We start from the raw sequence: 20,852 nt of genomic DNA, 5'->3' as shown, positions 1-20,852 counted from the left end.
AACTATCAATTTTCCCTTTAAATAAGCCCCCAGTCTTGGCCTCTACAGCATACTACAGCTTCTCCTCTGGATTAAAAAAAAATCCTCCTTTCCTCTGTTCTAAAGGGTCACCCCTCAATTTTGAGGCAGTGTCCTCTAGTTCTGTGTATCACCACCGTAGGAAATATCCTGTCCATATTCACCTTACCTAATCCTTTCAAGATTCAGTAGGTTTCAATGAGGTCCCCCTCTCATTCTTCTAAATTCCAGTGAGTACAGGCCCAAAGCTGCCAAATGCTCCTCATATGTTAACCCCTTCATTCTTGGAATTATCCTTGTGAACCTCCTCAGGACTCCCTCCAATGACAACACATCCTTTCTGAGATGTGGGGCCCAAAACTGTTGACCGTTATATTAAATCTGTTTTTGTGTTTGATCGTTGCATGTAAAGCAGATGGATGTTATAACATCAAACAATGAAATTAAAATAGAAAACAGTAGGATATATTCAAAAATATAAAACAAACTTTGAGGACAACATCTATGCTCTGGATGTATTGAATCATATTTTACAATAATCTAGAGAAGAGTTGGAGGAGGCATTGCTATACATATTTAAAAAGTCATTTGATAAAGTCTGTGTGCTAGAGAATTGGTAGATAGCTTATTTAATGCCAGTATTTTTAACAAGGATAGGGAGTTATAGGTCAGTCAGCTTGAAGGCAGCAGGTAAAGTACTGGTAGAATCTAGTCTCATTGGATAAGTTGTAGAATTTGTTGCCAGCTGGCTTCAGGACAGAAAGAAAGAGGTGGGAGTGAAGGGAAGCTACTCCAGTGGTATGATTTGCCTAAAAATTAGTGCTGGCACACCACTTTATTCAAGTAGTTTAGAATTTGGAATCAAAAACACAATTTTTTTATAGTGTGACTGACAAATTGAGAGGTGGGGTCTGGCAACCTTGAGGTGGATTGCAGCAAATTTCACAAGATATTAATAAGCATACAGAGTGGGAAACAATATTCAGGCATTGGCTTGTAAGTGTAATGTGGTGTTTAGACCACAAAAGTGACTGAGAGTGACCCATCTCCAAAAAGATTCAAACTACCTATCATTGGCATTGAAGGCAAACATTGCTGAGCTTCCCACTATTAAGAGAATCAAGGAATATGGCGATTGTGTTGGAGGTCGAAGGTCAGTGATCTACAGTACATCCAAGAAGCCAGCGATGAAGGTAAACCCGGCTGGCTCAGCCATAAAAATAGCAAATTGGTTTATTATTGTCACGTGCTGACCTATGACATACATTCAGATCATTTTATTGTGAAAGTACATTGGGGGGGGAACCAAAACACAATGCAGAATACAATATTATAGTCATAGCGAGTGCAATGCTGATGATGAAGTGCAAGACCATAGCGAAGTAGATTGCAAGGTCAAGAATTCATTTTATGATACTAGAGGACTGTTCAACAGGTTTTATACAGCCCAAGAGAAGCTGTTCTTGAACCTGGTGGTATGTGCTTTCAGGCATGTGAATAGTGGGTGGGGGGGGGGGGCGGAGAGAAGACAATGCCCAGGGTGGGGTCTTTGATTGTAGTGGCTGCTTTACCATGGCAACAAGAAATGTAGATAGAGTTCATGGAGGGGAGCTGGTTTCCATGATGTGCTGCGCTGTACCCACAGCTCTCTGCAGTTTCTTGTCAACTTGGGCAGAGCAGTTGCCATTCCAGTGGTGATGAATCCAGATGGGATGCTTCCTGTGATTCATTGATAAAAGTTGGTGAGGGTCAAAGGGGCATGCTAGAATTCATTAGCATCCTGAGGAAGCAGAGGCATGGGTACACTTGACAATGGTATCTATAGCGCTGGGCCAGGACGGGTCATTGCTGATGTTCATTTCAAGGAACTTGAAGCTTTCAACCTTCTTGATCTCAGCACCATTAGTGTAAACAGGATTGTATGCACCACTCCCTTCCTGAAGTCCATGACCAGCATTTTTGTTTGGCTGACACTGAGGGAAAGGTTGGCATGATACTATGACCCGAGACTCTCCATCTCTTTCTGAGATGCAGCCCACTACGGTGGTATCATCTTGTCAATGAAGCACGGAGAGTTTCTGGTCACACAGGCATGAAAGTATAGGGAGCTGAGGATGCAGTCTTGTGAGGAACCAGTGTTGAGGATAATTGTGACAGAGGCTCTGCTGCCTATGTTTACTGACTGATCTTTCCGCAGGTTTACTACTGTCACTAAGTTCACATCATTGCCTGTGAACTCTGTGGCATGTGATGTACTTGCTGATACCCCAAACCTCTTCTGCCTCCTTCAATGCTTATTGAGGAACCTTAGTGTAATACTCTTCATTTGCCTCAATGAGTGCAACCTTAACAATATTCAAGAAGGCCCCCTTATTTGAGAAAGAATATACTGGCATTGAAGGCAGTCTTAAAGAGAATCATGAAGCTCATTAGTGGACAGTAAGGAAGGCTATCAAAGCTTGCAGCGGAATCTAGATCAGCTAGAAAAATTGAATGAAAAATCAGATTGGCAGATGGAATTCAATACCAGCAAGATTGTGCTTTGGAAACGACTTGATAGTAGAGCACTGCAGGGTGCAGTAGACCAGGAATCTGGGACTACAGATTAATAATTCCTTGAAAGTGGTATCACAGGTAGATAGGGTTGTAAAGAGAGCCTGTGGTATATTGGCCTTCATAAATCAAAGTATTGAGTACAGGAATTGGGATGGTATGTTGTAGTTATATAAGATGGTGGGGCAACATTTGGAATATTGTGTACAATACATCTACATACAGGAAAGATGTCAATAAGACTGAAAGAGTACAAAGAAAAATAACAAGGATGTTGCCAGGTTGTGAAGATCTAAGTTACAAGGAAGGATTGAATAAGGTTAGGACTTTATTTTCTAGAGTGGAGGAGAATGGGGGGGTGGGTATACAAAATTATGAGAGGTTTGTACAAGCTGAATGCAAGCAGGCTTTTCCTGCCGAGGCTGGGTGAGGTGAGAACTAGAGGTCATAGTTTAAGGATGAGAGGTAAAATATTTAAGGGGAATCTGTGGAAGAACTTCACTCAGATGGTGGTGTGAGTGTGGAATGAGCTGCCAGCGGATGTGGTGGATACAGGTTTGATTGCAACATTTAAGAGAAATTTGGATATGTACATGGAAGGGAAGAGTACAGAGGACCAGAGGGCTATAGTCCAGGTGCCGGTTGAAGTTATCAGGCAGAATAACAACTTGGCATGGACTAGAGAGGGTAAAGGGCTTCTTCTTGTGCTTTAGTACTCTATGACTCTATTACACAGAATGCTGAAAATACTAGCAGAGCAGAAAGAAACTTCAGAAAAAGAAAGCGGTCAAGCCCTATCATTAGAAAACTTGATTCCCTTCGGTCTACCCTTCTCTGTTGAATACAGCCTCTGAATATGTACTGCTGATTTAGGCAGGGAATTTGAAAGACTTACCATCATCTGGATGAAGAAATTTGTTCTTTTTTTTTCATGAATGGCTGAGCCTTTATCTTGAATGCATGACCTTAAGTTCTGTACACCCCAAGTAGGAGAAACACTATCTCTGTCAAGCCCATATGAAGGAACAAAAAAATCTGCTGGTGGAAATCTGGGTTGAAACGGGATCTGTAGAGGGAAGTAAGCATCTGTGTTCCTACGTGAAGGGAAATCCATTCCCTACAAATGCTACTGGACTCAGAGTCCCTCCAGCCATGTTTTTTTTTTACAATTCCTTGTTTCTAAGTCCGTAAGAATATTTTGTGTTATAAGGAAATCATCTCTCATAAACAGCGAAGAGTATATGTCCAGATCATGCTATCTGTCATTGTACAACTTCATTCCATTCCGAACTCACTCTGGTGAGAGTTCTTTGTTATCCCTCTGGCACAAATTTACCTTAAGTACAGAAACCAAACCTGCATACAGTATTCCAGGTACAATCTCATTAGAACTTGTATTATTGAAGTGAGATGTCTTTACTCTTGTAGTCATTCCTTATTCAGAGAATACAAAGGGATAATTTTCCTTGCTAATTGTTTCCAATGAGAGCATATTAAGTGTTCGTGATTCCTGTAAAAATCACCCTGATCCCATTAAATACAAATCAAAAGAGTTGTATATAAGGCTTTGCACTTCCCTCACCATTTAGTTTACTGATTGAGGGGAATTTTATTAAGTTAAGGAGAAATTACAAGGCTCCAGTGAACAGTAGCAAATTGGAGTAATGAAAACTGAAGTCTTTCAGGAAGGGATAAAACATACAATTTTAGAATGTAGTTCTAATCAAAGTTGGAACAGAATTTGACACAGGATTTCTGAAAGATCCTAATTTTGATTAAGAAAAGTGATTCCCTTGGAGCTGCCCTCATTCCCATCTCCCCTATTTCCCGGACATTTGCTCTCACCACTTCTTACTGCCACATTAACAAGTATAGAGTTCCCCTTGTCCTCACCTACCACCCCATGAGCCTCTGCGTCCAGTACATCCTTCTCTGCAACTTCCGCCGTCTTCAATGAGATTCTACCACCAAGCAAATCTTTGCACTCCCGCACCCAACCCCATGTCCCACTTTACACAGGAATCACTTACTCTGTGATTTTCATGTCTATTCAGCTGTCCCCGCTAATCTCCCTCCCAGCACTTATTCCTGCAAATGGAATAAGTGACCTACCTGACCATTTTCTTCCTCCTTCAGCTTCATTCAGGGCACCAAACGATCCTTCCAGGTGAGGCATCACTTCCCATGTGAATCTTTTGGGGTTGTCTACTGTATTTGGTGCTCCCAATGCAGCCTCTTCTACACTGGTGACACCCGATGTAGACTGAGGTACTGCTTTGTTGAGCACCTTTGCTTCATCTGTAAAAAATAAAAGCAGCATTTCCTGGTGATCAACCATTTTAATTCCAATCCTAATTCCCATACTAATATTTTGGTCCATGGCCTCCTCTAATGCCATGATGAATCCACTCTCAGTTTGGAGGAGCACCACCCTGTATTGTTTGGGTAGCCTCCAACCTGATAGCATGAAGATTGATTTGCATTCCCCAATGCTGCAAGTTTTGAATCAGCTGACTTCTGTCCCATCAGACCATTAAATGGGAGACTGGCAGGCTCCACACTATTTGTCTACCATGTTTTACCACAGCAACTGAAAACTCCAAGGCTAAAGAAAACCAGATAATCAAATAATAAAACAAGACATTCTCTAGATGTTGAAAATCCAAAGCAACACCCACAAAATGCTGGAAGAACTCAGCAGCATCTATGGAAATGAGTAAACAGTCAACATTTTGGAGCAAGTCCCTTCTTCAGGACTGGAAAGGAAGGGGGAAGATTCCACAATAAGAAGGTGGGGAGAGGGAAAGAATGATAGCCAGAAGGTAATAGCTGAAGCCAGATAGGTTGCAAAGGAAGGAATCTGATAGGAGAGGAGAGTGGACCATAGGAGAAAGGGAAGGAGGAGGGGACCCAGTGGGAGGTAACAGGCAGGTGAGAAGAGGTAAGACATCAGAGTGGGAATAAGAAAAGGGGAGGGGAAGGCATTTTTTTTACCGGAAGGAGAAATTGATATTCAACCCATTAATTTGGAGGCTACCCAGATAGGATATAAGGTGTTGTTCTTTCACCCTGAGGGAGGCCACATCATTGCACAAGAAAAGGCAATGAACTAACATGTTGGAATAGCAATGGGAATCAGAATTAAAATGTTTTGCCACTGTGTAGTTCTGCTTTTGGCAGATGGAGCGGAGGTAGTCTACGGAGCCTTCTCCCTATTTACGACGGATCTCACCAGTGTGGAGGAGGCCACATTGGGAGCTCTGAACACAATGGATGATCCCAGCAGATGTGCAGGTGAAGTATTGTCTCACCTGGAAGGACTGATTGGGGCCTTGAATGGAGGTGGGGGAGAAGGTGAATGATTGGGTGTAGCAATTTGGCATAATCAAATAAATACTTAATGTAATTGCATCATTACTCACCGAAGTTTGTATTCCTTAGACATTGTCCGCAGTAGATATTGCACCTAGCTGGTACTTTTAGCTTTTTAGCTGGGCTATAACTTGCAGAACCAACAGGTGTATATTCACAGATACCACTACCAGTCACACCACAGCCTGACTTGAAAAAATATCCCTATCCATTCATTGCTGCTAGATCGAAACTCTGGAACCTTCCAAAACCAGCAACGTGGTAAGAGCAGCACACACAAACTGCTGGAGGAACTCAGCAGGCCAGGCAGCTGCTATGGGAAAGAGTACAGTCAGTCTGAGACCCTTTGGCCTGATATGTCGATCGTACTCTCTTCCATAGAAGTTACCTGACCTGCTGAGTTCCTCCAGCATTCTCTGTGCATGTTGCCTGGATTTCCAGCATCTGCAGATTTTCTCTTGCTTTAACGAGAGTCCTTTCCCCTGATGGACTGCAACAGTTCAATAAGCAACCCTCTTCTGATGGGCGAATAGGGGCGATCAGTAATGCTAACCTTGCCCAAAGAAAATCACCTCATGAATGAATGAGAAAATAACCTCATACCAACACAAGCACATTATTGGAATTAGTTTATTATTTTCGCACATACCAAAATACAGTAGAAGCTTGTCTTCCATACTGATCAAAACAAAGTTCTTGCTTGTTACATACACCTGTTAGGGTGCATTCTCCAGTTACTTTATAAGGTAACCGTAGCCTTCAGCCAAGAGCAGATGTCATCAGGTGGTTCCCAAACTTCACCGAGTGTTTTGACCCTCAACCACGACACACTCCAGTTGGTGGGCCAGCAGTGGTGGCCAAATCACTGCCCATCTGCTCCTGGCTTCCAGCTCCCCTCCTCTCGCCTACTCCAAATCCAACAAGAGGCTCGTTCTGCCTCTTCCCCCCATCCAACAAGCTGCTTGTTGTTTGTTCCTTTCGTCCAGGCAACAACCGCCATGCTGATTTCAAAGTAAAGCTATTAAATATATACAGTAAATGTTATCGTATACAACTGAGATTCATTTTTTTGCAGGAATATGCAAGGGAAAAAGAAATAGAATTTTACAAAAAAACTATACATAAAGACTGGCAAGAGTATGATGATTGTAAGGAAGATTGTTCATGAACCTGAATGTTACACAGTGCATTGAGGTAGAACAAGGTTAACAGTAACAATGCAGATTAATTGTAGCCACTACTGAGAAAGTACAGTGCAGCTAAGATGCAATATTATAACAAAAGTAGATTAGAGTTCGAGTCAAAAGTCAAAGTAAGAATTATTATCAAAATTCGTATGTTCCCATATACTACCTTGAGATTCGTGTTAAACGAAATTAATGCTAGCTGACTGCTTCCAAGTGATGTTGATGGAGAATCAATGTTAGCCCTATTCCCTGTGATTATTATTCTGTGGATTTAAATAATGTTAAGGTTTCCTGTACAGTTACCTGGAATGTCTCAGTTTGGTCAGAATTGGCATAATGCACAAGAAGTTTTTATTACTGATCTTTCTACTTTTTGTTCAGTACAGATTTCCGGTCTTGACCTTGTCCCCATTTTTGGTCATTCGATATTGCCCTATTGTGCGTTACCTTATCTATATACTACTAAAATTCTCATGCTCTGTCTCTCTGTTTGTGACCTCCAATTAGCACAAATGGTGCATTACAGCGGCACTTTTTTTGGCTAAATCCAATTAAAATGCTCTAACTTACAGAATACAGGCAACGTTCAGGGTTAGATATTCGATTAAAATTGCTCATTCACCAAAAATCAACAGACTGCCTTTCACCCGAGACCCAATCGGCCATCGTGGAAATCGGGACGCGACAACCCGACACTAAGGGGCAGAAAACGCTGGTGGGAGTTGTGTACAGGCCACCTAACAGTAGTAGTGAGGTTGGGGATGGTATTAAACAGGAAATTAGAAAAGTGCGTAATAAAGGAACAGCAGTTATAATGGGTGACTTCAATCTACATGTAGATTGGGTGAACCAAATTGGTAAAGGTGCTGAGGAAGAGGATTTCTTGGAATGTATGCGGGATGGTTTTTTGAACCAACATGTCGAGGAACCAACTAGAGAGCAGGCTATTCTAGACTGGGTATTAAGCAATGAGGAAGGGTTAGTTAGCAATCTTGTCGTGAGAGGCCCCTTGGGTAAGAGTGACCATAATATGGTGGAATTCTTCATTAAGATGGAGAGTGACATAGTTAATTCAGAAACAAAGGTTCTGAACTTAAAGAAGGGTAACTTTGAAGGTATGAGATGTGAATTAGCTAACATAGACTGGCAAATGACACTGAAAGGGTTGACGGTGGATATGCAATGGCAAGCATTTAAAGATTGCATGGATGAACTACAACAATTGTTCATCCCAGTTTGGCAAAAGAATAAATCAAGGAAGGTAGTGCACCCGTGGCTGACAAGGGAAATTAGGGATAGTATCAATTCCAAAGAAGAAGCATACAAATTAGCCAGAAAAAGTGGCTCACCTGAGGACTGGGAGAAATTCAGAGTTCAGCAGAGAAGGACAAAGGGCTTAATTAGGAAGGGGAAAAAAGATTATGAGAGAAAACTGGCAGGGAACATAAAAGCTGACTGTAAAAGCTTTTATAGATATGTGAAAAGAAAAAGATTGGTTAAGACAAATGTAGGTCCCCTACAGACAGAAACAGGTGAATTGATTATGGGGAGCAAGGACATGGCAGACCAATTGAATAATTACTTTGGTTCTGTCTTCACTAAGGAGGACATAAATAATCTTCCGGAAATAGTAGGGGACAGAGGGTCCAGTGAGATGGAGGAACTGAGGGAAATACATGTTAGTAGGGAAGTGGTGTTAGGTAAATTGAAGGGATTAAAGGCGGATAAATCCCCAGGGCTAGATGGTCTGCATCCCAGAGTGCTTAAGGAAGTAGCCCAAGAAATAGTGGATGCATTAGTGATAATTTTTCAAAACTCTTTAGATTCTGGACTAGTTCCTGAGGATTGGAGGGTGGCTAATGTAACCCCACTTTTTAAAAAAGGAGGGAGAGAGAAACCAGGGAATTATAGACCGGTTAGCCTAACATCGGTGGTGGGGAAACTGCTAAGAGTCAGTTATCAAAGATTTGATAACAGCACATTTGGAAAGCGGTGAAATCATCGGACAAAGTCAGCATGGGTTTGTGAAAGGAAAATCATGTCTGACGAATCTCATAGAATTTTTTGAGGATGTAACTAGTAGACTGGATAGGGGAGAACCAGTGGATGTGGTATATTTGGATTTTCAAAAGGCTTTTGACAAGGTCCCACACAGGAGATTAGTGTGCAAACCTAAAGTACATGGTATTGGGGGTAAGGTATTGATGTGGATAGAGAATTGGTTGGCAGACAGGAAGCAAAGAGTGAGAATAAACTGGACCTTTTCAGAATGGCAGGCAGTGACTAATGGGGTACCGCAAGGCTCAGTGCTGAGACCCCAGTTGTTTACAATATATATTAATGACTTGGATGAGGGAATGAAATGCAGCATCTCCAAGTTTGCAGATGACACGAAGCTGGGTGGCAGTGTTAGCTGTGAGGAGGATGCTAAGAGGACGCAGGGTGACTTGAATAGGCTAGGTGAGTGGGCAAATTCATGGCAGATGCAATTTAATGTGGATAAATGTGAAGTTATCCACTTTGGTGGCAAGAACAAGAAAACAGATTATTATCTGAATGGTGGCCGATTAGGAAAAGGGGAGGTGCAATGAGACCTGGGTGTCATACACCAGTCATTGAAAGTGGGCATGCAGGTACAGCAGGCGGTGAAAAAGGTGAATGGTATGCTGGCATTTATAGCAAGAGGATTCGAGTACAGGAGCAGGGAGGTACTACTGCAGTTGTACAAGGCCTTGGTGAGACCACACCTGGAGTATTGTGTGCAGTTTTGGTCCCCTAATCTGAGGAAAGACATCCTTGCCATAGAGGGAGTACAAAGAAAGTTCACCAGATTGATTCCTGGGATGGCAGGACTTTCATATGAAGAAAGACTGGATGAGCTAGGCTTATACTCGTTGGAATTTAGAAGATTGAGGGGAGATCTGATTGAAACATATAAAATCCTAAAGGGATTGGACAGGCTAGATGCAGGAAGATTGTTCCTGATGTTGGGGAAGTCCAGAACAAGGGGTCACAGTTTGAGGATAAAGGGGAAGCCTTTTAGGACTGAGATTAGGAAAAACTTCTTCACACACAGAGTGGTGAATCTGTGGAATTCTCTGCCACAGGAAATAGTTGCGGCCAGTTCATTGGCTATATTTAAGAAGGAGTTAGGTATGGCCCTTGTGGCTAAAGGGATCAGGGGGTATGGAGGGAAGGCTGGTACAGGGTTCTGAGTTGGATGATCAGCCATGATCATACTGAATGGCGATGCAGGCTCGAAGGGTTGAATGGCCTACTCCTGCACCTATTTTCTATGTTTCTATGTCTATATTTCTATGCGCACGGCCAGCCTCAGCAGCAACACCTACCGGAGCAAAAGGGCAGGGCAGCTCTACGTCCAGGGGTCACATTCTGCTAATCACCATCAGCATGTGCAGGATTGGAACAGATCTAACGGCCACCCATCAATAAGAGATAATTAAATCTTATTGTAATGACAAACTTCGAGACATCATAAAACCCTTTGCTGCAGTCAAAGGACAGCGGTGACTATATCACGTCTATTTAGGAGAGCGCCAACCACATCATCAAAAATAATCAGCATCCTTTGATGTTAGTGTTTCGTATCTTCTATCCAGCATTAGGGTTTAAAAAGAAAAATGGTCAGCCTAATTATGACGCGTGGAAAGGGAAGAGGGACATTATGGTCAAGCGATAACGCCAAATGTCATCGGGAAGCGGCAAGGAGAGGGAGAGAACAAGAATTGGATGAGGCCAGGGCCGCACGACTCTAGCATCAAAGAGTCAGGACAGATGAGAGAAGAAGAGACAGGAGGAGAGGCATGCACATCTCCAGGATCAGAGAGAAACAACAAACAGCAGAAGAGATGAAGAGATGGGAAAGGGCTGCACGTCTCCAGAATGACAATGAGAGGCACAAGGATGCCATCAAAAGTGTCCCTCGTTAAACGAGGAGCAGCTATGTTTGTTTTGCTATGCGTCATTCTTCTTTAATAAACAGGTTTTCTACTCCAGTTTCCAAAGCAAAGCAAAAACCAATAGCATTCAGGAAAATTTAATGTTCATTCTGGTCACATCAGACTGCACTACCCTTCTCTCAAAGGGTCCCCCAATGGGTCACCCCGTTGCCTCGTCATTTCTATATACGATCTTTTGAAAGTGCAGTACTTTCAGCAGCCGAATGTCGCTCACTCAGCTGACTAAGGAGTCTAAGTGCCAGAAATCTGATATTAGGACAAAGCGCTGGCACCAAGTTGGTCGGCATCTGAAATAGAAAGCTAGGATAGCCCTTTGACTGCAAGTCTATTCCGGAACTGGAATTGTTAGTCTGGGAGACTCTTAAAGTAGCCCCAGTGGGGCAAATTGTGACTTGTTCAAGAAAGCAAAGCTGTTGCATTCCCGGACGTGTCCTGACTTATATCAAAGGGTTCGTCTAGACTGTGCGACATGCAATGAAGTTTCAAACAGTTTTTCATCTCGCTCCTGGTGCAAGTTCGCTTACTCGTCTGCTCCGAGTATTTTCTGCTTTTAACTCCAATGTATGTTCTCACTTGGCAGGAATGTTTACACGGTGAGTTATTTTTGAAAGTTGCTAGCTTAACGTAAAGAGCTGGTCAGATCCTTGACTCAGGAGTAAGAAAATTATAGTTTCAATCCTGGTTCGAGGACTTGAAAATGGGATCTAGGCTGTCACTTTAGTTCATTGCTGAGGAAAAAATGTTAGGAGATACGAGATGACATTTTAAATTGAGGCCCTAAATTGGCTGATGGATTTACAAGATCCCTTGGGATATATTCGAAATGGATAAAGGGAATTCTGCGGCATTGCTGGTAATTTTCCTTCAGGTAATATGATGCAATAAAGTGACACAATAAATGTTTTTTTTTGAATGATCACTTAAGTTACAAGGGAAAAGGGGATGATAATATGATGCACTTGGACTGACTTAGCTGAAGCATTTAAAATAATTAAGCGACCTGACTTTGGACTGAATTTTATATATTTTTTTTAAAAGTTTGAGGAGAATGAAATGTCACCCAAATCAGGTTTCTGAGCAGACACAAGATTAGACATTAATTAGAGTTCTTTTCTGCAGAAGTTTAATGACACTTCAGGGCTAGTAAGTGTGGATTCAATGCAGCAGTTCAAAAACAAGCTGTGGATCACTTCCTTATTGCAGTTAAAATTACTGCATACCAAAGTACTTCAGATATTGTCAATTAAATTTAAAACGAAACTACAGATGCTAGGTTTGAAGTAAAAACAGAAAATGCTGGAAACGCTCACTGTGGAAAGAGAAGCAAGGTTAAAATTTCAGGTCAAAACCCGTTGTCAGAACTACTTAGTTAAAATATAAAATTGGAACTCATGCCGTTTAATTGAATCAAGACTATCTGAAATAAGCTTGCGAGATCAGTCTTTCATTTTAAGTGTCTTTTTGCCTAAAACAGAATAGTGGTTCCCTCAGCTAGCTGGCTTCATGGTAGTGTAGTGGTTAGCGTAACACTGTTACTGCATAGCAACACGAGTTCACTTCCCGCTGCTATCTGCAAGGAGTTTGTATGTTCTCCCCGTGACTGAGTGGGTTTCCTCTGGGTGCTCTGGTTTCCTCCCACAGTCTAAAGATGTACAGCTTAGTGGGTTAATTGGTCACATGGGTGTAATTGGGCAGTGTGAGCTCAATGGGCCCGAAAGGCCTGTTACCACCCTGTGTCTCTAAAGGTGCCGTAAATAAAATACGAGATTCTGCAGATGATGGAAATCCAGAGCAACGCTGGATAGATGAGTCCCGGACCAAGACTTTTTGACCTTTCATTCCTCATAGATGGTGCCTGACCTGCTGAGTTCCTCCACCATTTTGTGCGTTTAAACTGGTTCATTATCTCTTTAGAAATTCTTTTGGATAATGTTGTACACATTTGTCAAGACCATGAAAGTCATAACACTTCAAAAAATCAATCATAAACACAAGATTCTGCAGGTGCTGGAAATCTTGAGCACTGCAGGAACTCAGCAAGTCAGCCAGCATCTGTGGGGGGAACAAGCCACTGATGCTTCTGGCAAAGACCCTTTATCAGAACTGGAAAGGATAGAGGGTAAAAGCCAGGAGAAGGTGGGGGGGGAGGGGTTGGGGAAGGTCTACAAACTGGCAGGTGATAGCAGAGACTAGGTGAAGGGGAAGAGAGATGAAATAAGAAGCTTGGTGGGGATAGGTGGAAGGGGTAAATGTCTGAAGAAGAAGATATCTAACAGGAAATGAGAGTGGACCATAAAACAGGAGGAGGAGGAGGGAAAATGAGAAAGTTGATGAAGAGGTGAGGGGCTAACCAGAATGGGGAATGGAGAAAGTAAGAACGGGGAGAAGTTACCCATAGTTGGAGGCTACCCAGAATATGATCATTTTCTGTGAAGTGCCTGATGAAGTCCTGCAGCTTTAAATAACATTTAAAAATCATTAATTCTGTAGAATTAATTTTAATAGCACTTATGTAATTATAGTTCCTAATACAGGTTAGCAGGAGAATAATATTATGTCACCTAAATAGCTACAGATGTATCCATTATGACATTATGTGGGAAAAATATATATACACTGTGCCTTGTTATGGTCTGGGAGGCAGATTCTAAAAGGGTCATTGGAGAAGAATGGACTTAAACTTGTAGTACTCTGGGGATCCACACTGAACATTTTAAGAACTGCTTTTTCCCCTCTGCCACCAGTTTTTGGAACACTCCGTGAACCCATGGACGCTACCTCCCACACTATTTTGCACTATTTGTTTTTGTAAGTTACGGAAGTTTTGTCTTGAACTATACTGCTGCTGCGGAACAACATATTTTACAGCTTGTGTCAGTGATAATAAACTTCATTGTCATTCTGAAAAAGTGGACTGCTCATTCAAAGAGTTGGCACAGGCTCCCTGGGTTAAATGGTCTCCTTTGCTCTTTGATTCAATGCTTCCAAGATGTTAAAACATAACCAAAAGCATATGCTGTCTATTGAAAAATCTGTCAAATTTCCCAACAGAGTGGAAATCTTCTGCCTTTCTCCCACCTGGGAACTTTCCCGAGTCTCAGAGTTTTGAGTGATTCCCAAGTCTTACTTGGGGGCCAGGGCAATGAAAACAAAAAGATGCTGGAAAATACTGAGCAGGTCAAGAGTGCTGGAGAAAGAAACAGAATTAATGTTTCGTGTTGACCTTTCACCTTACAATCAAACAGCGTTTTCTGGGGCAGTCTCCAAATGAAGCATATTCCTACCAAAAATAAAACCACAAGAACAAAGCAAGTGGTGTTATCTTCAAAATCTACATCCCTACTATAGGCAGGCGTACCTGCCAATATTGTATCAGGATTGGTGGCATAAAGCTGGCATCGGTGTGTAACACTGAAGATTCTAACCATTTTCCCCCACTCCCCATCCCCAGAGCCCTATTTGCACCCAGTTTTATACCTGTACATGCTTCTAACAGAGCCTTGCAGTCAAAGGTTCTCTGAGGTTGCTGTGTGCGAGAGTTCTCAGTATTGCTAATGTAGTAGTGATAGCATCTCAGAATGACTCCATTCAATTTTGTGAATTCCTCCACAGCATTGGAAAACCACAGTTTCTCCCATCCTTTGTGTGTGTGTTTGTATTGGTCAAGATCCCAGTATCTGCAGTATCTCTTGTGTTTTAGACCCCTCTGATTCTGTGATAAATTGAACATAGTATGCAATTTTTCCCCTGGTTTTAGGGACAGGAGTGGGTGTGGTTTCAAATTGGTATCCTAAATGCAAGGAGTTTCTCTGTGAATTTACTCCATAGTGCTGACACTTGTGGATGGATCCTGAATGATTAAAGTATTTTTATGATCATAGGTCTAAAGCAATAGTGCACATGAAAAGACTTGTGTGATATTTTCTACTTTGAAGAAGAATGAACCAATTTGAGAGAATAGCTTAATGCATATTTTTTTAAAAATAAATCACTTAATGGTAGAATCAGAATCGGGTTATTATCACTGACTTGTGTTGTGAAACTTGTTGCTTTGTAGCGGCTGTACAGTGCAATACAAAGAAATTACTATAAGTTACAGTAAGAAATTAATTTAAAAACGCTGAAAGAAAGCAAAATAGTAGGGTATGTTCATGGGTTTACGGACTACTTAGAACTCTTGCAGCAGACGGGAAGAAGCTGTTCCTAAAACAATGAGTGTATGTTCTCAGGCTCTTACAGCCCCTCCATGATGTAGTAATGAGAAAAGGGCACGTCCTGGATGGTGTGGGTCTGCAATGATGGATATTGTTGTCCTGAGGCACCACCTTTTGAAGATATCCTTTTGAAGAAGAGAGGCTAGTGTCCATGACGGCACTGGCTGGGTCTTTGCAGTTTTTTTCAATCCAATGCATTGGAGCCTCCATACCAGGCAGTGATATGACTAGTCAGAATGCTCTCCATGGTAATGCTGTAGACAGTCGCTAGGGTCTTTGGGATGTACCATATCTTCTCAAACTCTTAATGAAGTTCAGCCACTGACCTGTCTTGTTCATGATTCCATCAATACGTTGGAGGCAAGATAATTTCTTGGAAATGTTGATGCCCAGGAACTTGAAGCTGCTCACCCTTACAACACACCCAAAACGCTGGAGGAACTTGCAGCATCTATAGAAAAAAAAGTATAGTCAGTGTTTAAGGCCGAAATGTCGACTTACTTTTTTCCATAGATGGTGCCTAGCCTGATAAGTTCCTACAGCATTTTGTGTGTGTTGCTCAGATTTCCAGCATCTGCAGGTTTTCTATTGTTTGAGCTGCTCACCCTTGTTGAATTTATTCCAATGTCTGAAATACGAAGAACAGCAATTTCTAACTTTTGACAGCTGTTTACTGCCAAATGCAGATATCACCCTCGCCCTCAAGGTGGTCTTGACTTTTCAAGTTGAATTGTTAATGGAATGTTTTACATACATTCTTTCCTATTTGCCTCCTTTCATTTGCACAACAAACACTTCAGATTCATTCCATTCATTTCCTTTATCAGGTGCCTACCATTTTCTGATCCACTTTAGAAGATTGCATCCCAGTTTGTGTGTGATACGATTCCCAGAGACTGGCACATTTCAACCTGTTTACAACCATAACAATTGTAACATCACCTCAGTAATTTTATTCAACCTTGTCTGCATTTTTTTGCTTTCTGAGAGAAACACCCTCTCTGCATGTGTGTTTCTATCAGAAACAGGCATGGTCTGTTCTGCATCTACACCGGAGTATGTTGAGTGGCTGTTTCTTAGCAATACCTTTTTGTTACCTTCAGTAACCTTCAAACATCTTCTTATTTTGTAATTTCGTGTGTAGCTGCCAATCTGTTTCTTTCTCCTTGAACAAAAGATTTAGGGCAGAATTAGGCCATTTGGCCCATTGAGTCTGCTCTGCCATTTCATCATGACTGATCCAATTTTCCTCTCAGTCCCAATCTCCTGCCTTCCCCTCCACCCCTCTCCTCCACTGTGTCCCTTCATGCCCTGACCAATCAAGATTCTATCAGCATCTGCCTTAAGTGTGCATAAAGACCTGGCCTCCACAGCTGCCTGTCTGGGAAAGAATTTCACTGATTTGCCACTCTCTGGCTAAAGAAATTACTTCTCATCTTCTTTCTAAAAGGATGCCCTTCTATTCTGAGGCTGATTCTCCCACCATAGGAAACATCCTCTCCACATCCACTCTGTCAAGGCCTTTCTCCATATGATAGGTTCAACAAGGTCACCCCTCATTCTTCTGAATTCTAGTGAATACAGGCCCAGAGCCATCAAACACTCTTCATATGACAGGCTATTCAATCCTGGGTACATTTTTGTGAACCTCCTTTGAACCCTCTCCAGTTTCAGCACATCCTTTCTAAGGTAGGGGGACCAAAGCCGCTCACAATACTCCAAGTGAATCCTCACCAGTGTTTTATAAAGTTTCAACATTACATCCTTGCATTTATATTCTAGTCCTGTTGAAATGAATGCTAACATTGCATTTGCCTTCTTCACCACAGACTCGACCTGCAAATTAATCTTTAGGAAATCCTGTTCAAGCCCTTCCAAGTTCCTTTGCACCTCAGTTTTTATATTTTCCTTCTATTTAGAAAACAGTCAACCCTTTCATTTCTTTTACCAAAGTGCATGATCGACATTGTATTCCCAACATTGTATTCTATTTGCTATTTCTTTGCCCATTCTCCTAATCTAATTCCTTTAGCCTCTCTACCTCCTCAAATCTACCTGCTCCTCCACCTACCTTCATATTGTCTGCAAACTTGGCAACAAAACTATCCATTCCATCATTCAAATCATTGATATATAATGTAAAAAGAATTGGTTCCAACACAGATCCATGTGGAACTCAACTAGTCACTGGCTGCCAGCAAGAAAATGCTCCCCTTGTTACCACTCTTTGCTTCCTGCCAATCAGCCACAGCTCTATCCATGCTAGAATCTTACCTGTAATAGCATGGGCTCATAGCTTGTTAAGCAGCCTCGTGTGGCACCTTGTCAAAGGCCTGCTGAAAATCCAAGTACTGAACATCAACTGATACTCCTTTGTCTATCAGTGTGAATTCTTCAAAGAATTCCAACAAATTTGTCAGACCAGAATTTTCCTTGAGGAAACTGTGCTGACTATGTGCCTTCAAGTATCTTGAGACCTCATCCTTAATAATCTACTCCAACATCTTCCCTACCACTGAGTTTGGTAGGAATGTGTGGTAAATGATGCCCAGTGATCTTTGCTACAAGCTGACCAAATGCCCGTGTTCACTGAGGTTAGTCCTCAGTCAAGCATTATCCTGAGTCAACAGAATGTTGATGAGAAGCATATTGGCAAGTTCTGTCATTTGAAACGTATTGGATTCCTTTGTAGATAAGCATGCATTTGAAGAACCTGCATATTTCCCTGTCACCGCTTTAGCACCAAAGCCACGAACTTGCACGTATTGTGATGCTTGGCTGGAAACAATGGCCTTCAGTAGTTTCTTTTCCCCCTGATGTCAGCCACTTTTTGTTGCCTGTAGATTAGAGTGGAGAGAGGCAATGGATTATGGGGAAGGGACCTGGGGGTTGGGGGGAGAAAGAGAATGGAGGGTGGAAATATAAGAAAACATATAACTGATAAGTGAAGAGTATTCCATCACAGCCTTGATTTGTTCCTTGTAGATGGCAACATCTGGTGGAAAGGCTTTGGGGTATCGGGAGGTGAGTGAATTTCTACAAGATGCCCAAGTTTTGACTTGTCTGGTGACCATAGTATTTGCTTGCCTAGTTAGTGGTGCTGTAACGACACTGATTGTCAATGAGAGATGACAAAACTTCTTTGCTGGAAATGCTCAGGTCCTAGAGCTTTTCTAATGGGATTATTTGTTACCGTTCAGTGCAACAGTAAATATTTACAAAAACTCAGCAGAGTAGGCAGTATCTGCAAAAAGACAAACAGCTATCATTTTCGGTCTGGGACTCTTATAGGATCCTGGATCTTAAAATTTAAGATGAGATTTTTTTTTTCACTTGTACATTGAAACATAAAAACATGTAGTGAAATGTGTTTGCATTAAATCAAACTAGCACCATATTTCTGGTACCAACCATAACATGCCCATAACTTACTAACCCTAACACCTATGTCTTTGGAGTGTGTGAAGAAATCCATGTGGTTATGGGGAGAACATATAAATGTCTTGCAGGCAGTGGCAAGAATTGAACTTCAATCAATAATCACTGGGGAAGTAAAGTGATTGCACTGACCGCTATGCTACCATGCTGCCCTGAAGCACTGGCTATTTCTCTTCCCACAGGTGCTGCCTGACCTGCTGTGTGTTTCCAGCGATTTTGAGTATTTCAGTTCCCAGTATCTACAGTACTTTTGACTTTCACGTGCTGCCTCTGCCGTTCACATGGATCTCCTTTCAATTGCCGCTTACCACAGTGGCTTTGCCACCTCTCTAGCCTTTGAGCTAGAGATTTTTCATGCAACCACGTGACACAACTTCTTCCAACAAGGAGAGAGAGGACACCACTTCTCTTTCATGAGGTTGTTAGTTACATTTCAGAATTATAATCTAAATAAAGTGGCTCTGATTTTTGCATGCATTTTTAAATGCTCACTGTTCTTTACAAACAGTTCTTTTTCTAAGTTCTCCCATCAACCAATCTAGATACTAAGCAATCAAGCAGTGCTCAATCTAAGTCTATGTCCACACTACACCGGTTAATTTTGAAAATGAAGCTTTTTCTCTTCGTTTTGACTCTCTGTCCACACTAAAATGGCGATGTCATCCCCCAAGAACAGAGATTTTCAGAAACGGTCTCCAGAGCGAATAAATCTGAAAACGCCTAATAATCCATTGCAGTGTGTACGGGGTAACCGGAGCTTTATTAAAACCGCTGTCATGGCAGATGGCAGCAGCGCGGCATTTCATTGTTGTTTTCTTCTTATTATTATTATTATTACTACTTTATTGTCGCCAAACAATTGATACTAGAGTGTACAATCATCACAGCGATATTTGATTCTGCGCTTCGCAGAACCTAACAATTTCAGAACAGACAGCAACGAGACTGAAGCCAGAAGAGTTAGAAATGTACTCACCAAATACTTTGACCCATAGCTTACTGAATAAATAGGTATACTCACTTTGCCCTGTTTTCTGTCCTTGTATGAAGGTGGTTTACCTATTTATGCAAGTACTTCTCTGACAATAGATGTGTAACAGCCTAATGTAACATTGTATGGAAATACGAGGTAACACTGATGCTGACACGTTTTATACATTTAACAAGGTGCTTTATTAATGCAACATAGTCAGTTTTTCAATGTTCGTCGTCAGCCGGGTCATACTGTCCGTCAACTCCGTTGGTTGCCTCCGTACACTCCAGTATCTGTTTTTGTAGTTTTAAGTCCTCCTGCGTGAGAGCCAAGTGCAATTCCTTTAAAGTTTTTCCACTCTGTAACTGGACAAACGCGCACTAAGTATACCGTTTCCTCTTCGCTTGTTTTCTGTGTGTCCTGAGCGTGCCCAGTAGAGGAGATTCCCCCAAATATCCATGTTAGTATGGACAGAGATATTTTGAAAAACGCTTAGTGTGTATGCCTGTCGTTTTTACTCGAAACCAGCATTTTCAAAATTATCCAGCGTAGTGTGGACGTAGCCTAAATGGATCTTGAAATGCCAACACACATCAAAGTTACTGGTGAACGCTGCAGGCCAGGCAGCATCTCTAGGAAGAGGTAGAGTTGACATTTCAGGCCGAGACCCTTCATCAGGACTAACTGAAGGAAGAGCTAGTAAGAGATTTGAAAGTGGGAGGGGGAGGGGGAGATCTGAAATGATAGGAGAAGACAGGAGGGGGAGGGATGGAGCCAAGAGCTGGACAGGTGATTGGCAAAAGGGATATGAGAGGATCATGGGACAGGAGGTCTGGGAAGAAAGACCAGGTGGGGGGGGAACCCAGAGGATGGGCAAGGGGTATATTCAGAGGGACAGAGGGAGAAAAAGGAGACTGAGAGAAAGAATGTGTATAAAAATAAATAACAGATGGGGTACGAGGGGGATGTGGGGCATTAGCGGAAGTTAGAGAAGTTGATGTTCATGCCATCAGGTTGGAGGCTACCCAGACGGAATATAAGATGTTGTCCTCTAACCTGAGTGTGGCTTCATCTTTACAGTGGAGGAGGCCATGGATAGACATGTCAGAATGGGAAT

At 42.0% G+C, this 20,852-nt stretch overlaps 1 protein-coding gene across 9 annotated transcripts in view; it reads left to right on the top strand.

The window, feature by feature from the left end:
- Nucleotides 1–20,852, top strand: part of kcnj15 (potassium inwardly rectifying channel subfamily J member 15) — a 108,760-nt gene that overhangs the window by 11,875 nt on the left and 76,033 nt on the right. Inside the window, exon 1 of one of the 9 annotated variants that reach the window (XM_072260000.1) lies at nucleotides 18,337–18,348. The exons of the other annotated variants lie outside the window; for them this stretch is intronic. The gene's annotated coding sequence lies outside the window, so the exon portion shown is untranslated. Of the gene's footprint in view, nucleotides 1–18,336; nucleotides 18,349–20,852 lie in introns of those variants that run through there. 9 annotated transcript variants of the gene reach the window in all.

This window comes from Mobula birostris, chromosome 6 (assembly GCF_030028105.1).
Source record: "Mobula birostris isolate sMobBir1 chromosome 6, sMobBir1.hap1, whole genome shotgun sequence".
NCBI lineage: Eukaryota > Metazoa > Chordata > Chondrichthyes > Myliobatiformes > Myliobatidae > Mobula > Mobula birostris.
Note: the sequence above shows the minus strand (reverse complement) of the source record. Positions and strands in the feature narration are given on the sequence as shown.